The 6,528-nt window shown below is 35.9% G+C and overlaps 1 pseudogene across 1 annotated transcript; it reads left to right on the plus strand.

Moving 5' to 3' along the window:
* The first annotated feature begins 1,997 nt into the window (after nucleotides 1-1,997).
* On the plus strand, nucleotides 1,998-2,706 carry LOC113901197 (annotated as a pseudogene). Its single transcript, XR_003513346.1, has one exon. The product of XR_003513346.1 is annotated as an activated RNA polymerase II transcriptional coactivator p15 pseudogene (transcript).
* Nucleotides 2,707-6,528: the final 3,822 nt, after the last annotated feature.

Below are 6,528 nucleotides of genomic sequence, written 5' to 3' on the forward strand. Positions count from 1 at the left end.
TATGCATACTTTTATACATAATAACATACGTATCATAAAGAATGATATGCTTTAAAAAAATTTTTTTTTACATTATTTCTGTATTTTTGGCGGTGCTGAGTCTTTGTTGCTGCTTGCAAGCTTTCTCTAGTTGCAGCCAGCAGGCGGTCATTATCTAGTTGCAGTGGCAGGACTTCTTATTGCAGTGGCTTCTCTTGTTGAAAAGCACAGGCTCTAGGGTGTGTGGGTCAGTCATTGTGGCACAAGGGCTTAATTGCCCATCAGCACATGTAATCTTCCCAGACCAGGGAAAAAACTGTATCCTCTGCATTGGTAGGCAGATTCTTAACCATTGGACGACCAGGGAAGTCCAAGAATGATATGCTTTTTGACGTCTATCAGTTCAGCTCAGTTCAGTCGCTCAGTCATTTGTGATTCTTTGTAACCCCATGGACTGCAGTACGTCAGGACTCCCTGTCCATCACCAACTCCTGGTGATCAATTTGAGCTTACTCAAACTCATGTCCATTGAGTCAGTGATGCCATCCAACCATCTCATCTTTTTCTGTTGTCCCCATCTCCTCCTGCCTTCAATCTTTCCCAGCATGAGGGTCTTACAAATGAGTCAGTTCTTTGCATCAGGTGGCCAAAGTATTATAGTTTCAGCTTCAGCATCATTCCTTCCAATGAATGTTAAGGATGGATTTCCTTTAGGATGGACTGGTTTAATTTCCTTGTAGTCCAAGGGACTCTTGAGAGTCTTCTCCAACACCACAGTTCAAAGGCATCAGTTCTTCGGCACTCAACTTTCTTTATAGTCCAACTCTTACATCCATATATGCCTCCTGGAAAAGCCATAGCTTTGACTAGATGGACCTTTGTTGGTAAAGTAATGCCTGCTTTTTAATATGCTGTCTAGGTTGGTCATAACTTTTCTTCCAAGGAGCAAACATCTTTTCATTTCATGCTTGAAGTCACCATCTGCAGTGATTTTGGAGCCCCCCAAAATAAAAAGTCTGTCACTGTTTCCATTGCTTCCCCATCTATTTGCCATGAAGTGATGGGACCAGATGCAATGATCTTAGTTTTCTGAGTGTTGAATTTGGAACTCAGCAGTCTATTCGTTCTGATTAAAGATTATGCCTTTAACTCTGCTTTCATTTACTTACATTTCAGTATGTTTCCCAAGTGGGAGAGATGAGCATAGGTTTCAGGCTAATCATTTTAGAATTGTGTATAACTGTATGCAGCAACCATTCATTTAAAAATATTTATGTAACAGGAGGGCTTTTCAGGTGCTGCTAGTGGCAATGAACCTGCCTGCCAGTGCAGGAGACAGATGTGGGTTCGATCCCTGAGTTGGGAAGATTCCCCTGAAGGAAGGCATGGCAATACACCCCAGTATTCTTGCTGGGAGAATCCCCATGGACAGAGGAGCCTGGCAGGCTACAGTCCATAGGGTTGCAAAGAGTCGGACACAACTGAAATGACTTAGAACAGCATAGCAAAGCATATGTAACAGAACCAGAATCTGTAAATGGTCACATATGTATTTGAAAATCATCTGCTGTATATGTCATGCTAGAACATAAGCTGAAAACCCATGACCCATACCCATGGTAGCCAATGAGATGGACATCTGGCATTATTTGAAATAATTCAGAGTGGGGAAAACGGATTGTATGTAAATAAGACAATATTGGTTTTGAGTTAAAGATAATTATAGAAGTTGAGTGATAGTGGCATTATTTAGTTGCTTTATTATTATATTGGGCTTCCTTTGTGGGTCAGCTGGTAAAGAATCCACCTGCAATGCAGGAGACCTGAGTTAGATCTCTGGGTTGAGAAGATCCCCTGGAGAAGCAAAAGGCTACCCACTCCAGTATTCTGGCCTAGAGAATTCCAAAGGGGTCACAGAGTCAGACATGATTGAGCAACTTTCACTTCACATTACTATATTGTTCTATTTTCTTGTATATATACTTGAAATTTCCCTTATTAAAATGTTTTAGCTCTGCTGTCGTCACTTCCGTTTCTCTGTCAGTCGCTAGTGAGAGAGCAGGAGGCAATTCGGCTACTGGAGCGGAGCAATGCCTAAGTCAAAGGAACTTGTTTCTTCAAGCTCTTCTGGTAGCGATTCTGACAGTGAAGTTGACAAAAACCTAAAGAGGAAAAAGCAAGTTGCTCCAGAAAAACCTGTAAAGAAGCAAAAAACTGGTGAAACTTCCAGAGCGCTGTCATCCTCCAAGCAGAGCAGCAGCAGCAGAGATGATAACATGTTTCAGATTGGGAAAATGAGGTATGTTAGTGTTCGGGACTTCAAAGGGAAAGTCTTAATTGATATCAGAGAATATTGGATGGATGCCGAAGGTGAAATGAAACCAGGAAGAAAAGGTATATCTTTAAATCCTGAACAATGGACCCAGCTGAAGGAACAGATTTCTGACATTGATGATGCAGTAAGAAAACTGTAAAATCAGAGCCATATAAAACCTGTACTGTTCTAGTTGTTTTACTCTGTCTTTTTACATTGGCTTTTGTTTTCTAAACATTGTTTTCCAAGCTGTTGTATATTTGGATTGCAGAACAATTTGTAAGATGAATACTTTTTTTTAAATGTGCATTATTAAAAATGTTCTGAGTGAAGCTAATTGTCAGTTTTATTAAGGAGGATTGCTTTTGTGTCCACCACCTAGTGTAAAATAAAATCAAGTAATACAATCTTAACTGTTGTGGCCTTCTTTGATCAGAAGAGTTGGTACTGTTTAAGGCCAAAAATAACAGTTTATCTACCTTTTAGTTTTAGCTTAGCCTTTCCATTCAAAAGGGTTTGCTTTGCATTGAATATATCAACTTTTGACTTGTGAAATTCATAGTTGATCTGTTCTAATCAGATGTCTGGACTTGTTTAATTTTTTTTTTCCCCCGACCTCAGTGATATTTCACTTTCCCCCTTTTTCTTCACTTCTGTTTCTTTCTAATAACTATCTTGTCATGTTCAATTTTCATTTTGCCTTTGCTCTTTCTCTTGAATATGTTGTGCTAATTTGGAAAGTCTGAAGCTGTCAAAATGTTAGTTATCTCAATAAGGTACTTGTAAGTAAAATATATGAGAACTACAACCACTAATTCTACTGTATTAAGTATTAGGAGATATAGTTTGATAAACAACATGGCTTGTTTGAAAACTCTGAGCAAGTAAATGTATGTCATAACCTGTAGTATTCTGTGTAGTTATCTTATTGCTTAGTCTGCAGAAAATAATAACTTAGGTGTCTGATTTGCTTTCAGTTATTATACATACTCACCATGGGATGATGTCTATAAAATCAGATATTGTTACATTAGACTAGGATTTAATAGAAATTATGAAAGCTTACTGGCCTAACATTTTATAACATTGAGTATGGATTATGGACAGCCAGAGATACCACTGAGCTTAACTGTCATAGTAAATGTCAGTTTTTAGGGGAAAGAGCATATTGAGCACATATTTGTGATTTTTGGCCTTTGCTTCAGTAGACTTGGTTATTTTGCAGTTCATCTACTGGACAATGGCATTCTAGACTTAATGTTAACTAAGTTTTAGCAGGTACTCTGAATTGATTTTCATTGAGCCATAATGATGAAGCAGAAATAGGCTGAGGCACAGATTTCAGGGGTTTTGTAGCAATAAGTAGGGCATGGTGTGCCTTAGAATGTAAAGGAACTGTAACAGATTAAGGGGGCAGTGAAGAGGAAGGAATTCTCTTCAGCCTAGACGATGACATACTGATATTTTAATCTCATTGACAGGACATAGTTCTAGATAGAACAGTTAAAAAGAAAGGTTTAAAGACGTGAAAAATTGTTTCTGACATTTGGTAGCAAATTGCAAAAGGTTACTGCCATATCAGTGAGTTGCACTATAATACCAAGTTTGATTACTACGTCTAAAACATTTTATAGTAGAATTGTCAAGGACTTATTTCAAAAACCATCTGCCAGGCCACATGGAGTTACTAGTTTTTTTTATGGCAGCTATGTTTCTTTGACATTTTAAAGATATTTTTAGAAATGTTTTAAAGCAGTAACCCTAATATGTGCATTAATTGAGGAAATAAATCCTCCTTTCTGATATTTTAGCCTATATCACATAATAGGTACCAAAGTGTTCAGAATACGTATTTTAGACAAATCATACTTGTTTGAAAACTTCCCCGTCATTTGGGAACAGAGTAACTGAATTGGGTAGATTTGTAAATTCTTTATTATATATACAGAAAGGGTAGTTAGAACATATAACTCTGATTTTGGTATAAATGAAAAGGGAATAATGAGTAACTTTCCTAGGTTTATGTGAAATTAGGAGGTATGTGCATTTTGAAACAATCTGCTAGTACAGAGATGGTGCTGAAATCTGTTACCTAGGCATTTTCTAGCTGTTTAACATTGTCATTAACACTTTCACCTAAGGAGTGTTTCTCTGGCAGATTTTTGGTAAGGTTCTTGGTAAATTCATTTTGATATATTACTGAATATATAATATACAGAAATTATCAATCTTGTGTGTGTTTAGAAAGGGATGAGAACTGGGTTAAAAGAAGAGAAAATAACTTGTGCTGGAAAGAAAAGATAGGCTAATGTTTTCTGTTTCAACTTTACCTTCTTGGTAAAATTTCTTCCAGGAAGAAAGGATGGCATTTTGAGGCAATGGTTTCTTACCTAGTGATGCCAAAATTAATTGAATTCACGCCAGCCCTTGAATGTGTGCAGTGGTAGGGCCTCTCTAATGAATTTTTCTTCTATATCTTTTTAAACTACAAGTAGCATCTGACCAATTTCCAGGGCTCTTGGCATTTTATTTAAAGAACAACCACTAGAAAAAAACTCTTATAATTTTGTTCTTGTTTTGCTTCATAAATGCCTAAGAACTTCTTTTGAAAAAAGAATGCTCCTACCTCATCAGCCAGTCAAAATGCTGTGATGATCAGCCTATTCTGCATAACGTGTTTAGGAAGAAAGACAGGAAAAAAGGGTACATCCTGGCTTGGCTATTGAGGGGAAAAGTGAAAGAACTGAGTATTAACTATTATGTGTTCCTGATGGGGGTATATTAGAAGAGTACTATGAAATTCTGAAATTTAAAAGTGCTAATACTTGGGATGTCTCCTGAAATTATTTGCAGCTCACTTTTTATGGAAATTCAGAGAAACACTCAAAACACTTTTTGCTTTTTTTTCTTTTTTAAAGTGGTGTTTTTCTAGATAAACTCTAGTGGTAAACGTTCACATGGTTAACAAATATGTAATCCTGTACTTGTGGAATACCTGTCTGCTTTGTTTGGTACATCTTCCATGGAGATGTCAATGAATATAATACTGCATCTGTGAATATTTTAAATGTTGAAATAAAAACAAGAAATGTGAAAAAAAAAAAATAAATAAAATGTTTAAAAAAAAAAAACAGACTGGCCAATTAACAATAAGGGAACATCTCACTCACTGTAAGATGCACTGGTGGGCTTCAATGATAAATAAAGGAAATATTCAAGAATTTGTTCGAGGCCTCCTCAAAATATTATATGAAAACTGCATACACACATAAGAGTGCTCACTATAGTTAGGTCTAGCAGCAAAGTGCAAGAAGGTTAACTTGAGACTCTGGCATTTTAACTCTTCCAAGGAAGTGGTCCCAGCCTGGTAGAAGGGGTCAGTGGAGACTTCTAATGTCTAGCAGAAGGAAATGCAAACCTTCTCTAGATCTAACATTCCAAAACTGAGTAGCCTAACTTCCCAAACATCCATGAAGGAAAACATAAATTACGTTTACTACAGAAATACACCCTCTCTGGTACTCCTTTCCTCATGATGGCCAGAGCATATTTATTAGTCCACCTGACCACCCCTTCTGCTATGACTTTCCTTTAAGAAACTTTACATTATGGCCACACTATGTGATGTGTGTCTACATCCCATATCATCAGTGGCATTAGGGTTCTTATTAATTTCTTATTTAAAAGTAAATAGTTTCAAATCTTCCTCATTGTGAATATTGTTGTCTTTTATTGGTAGATATCCTTAAGCAAATTAACTAAATTCCCTATTTGATTAAGTACTTTTTTAAACATCATAAATGGTGTTGAGTTTGATAAGATAACCTTCCTGCATCTATTGAAATGGTCATATAATTTTCCTTCTATGATTCATTGATGTGGAAAATTATGTTAAACCATCTTTGCATTCTCTGGTTATACTAATTTGGTCATGGTATACTATAATAGAAAATGAAATAATGAAATGATAAGTAGAATACAAACTAAAAAAAATACAGTTTTGAGCATAAACTTTGCAATGATTTTAAGAGGTACTTATTTCCATATATTAAATTTAGCCTATTAGTTTATCAAGTACATCCTTAAAATTTCTTTTAAATGACCAAAGAATTATGAAAAATAGCATTGCTTATGAAAACAATGTCAGATATTACACTGGATGAATTTTAAAATATCATAAACATTTTACAACTCCCATATTACATGAAAACAAACAAAAGAAATATGTTTAAAAT

Source organism: Bos indicus x Bos taurus, chromosome 11 (assembly GCF_003369695.1).
Source record: "Bos indicus x Bos taurus breed Angus x Brahman F1 hybrid chromosome 11, Bos_hybrid_MaternalHap_v2.0, whole genome shotgun sequence".
Taxonomy (NCBI): domain Eukaryota; kingdom Metazoa; phylum Chordata; class Mammalia; order Artiodactyla; family Bovidae; genus Bos; species Bos indicus x Bos taurus.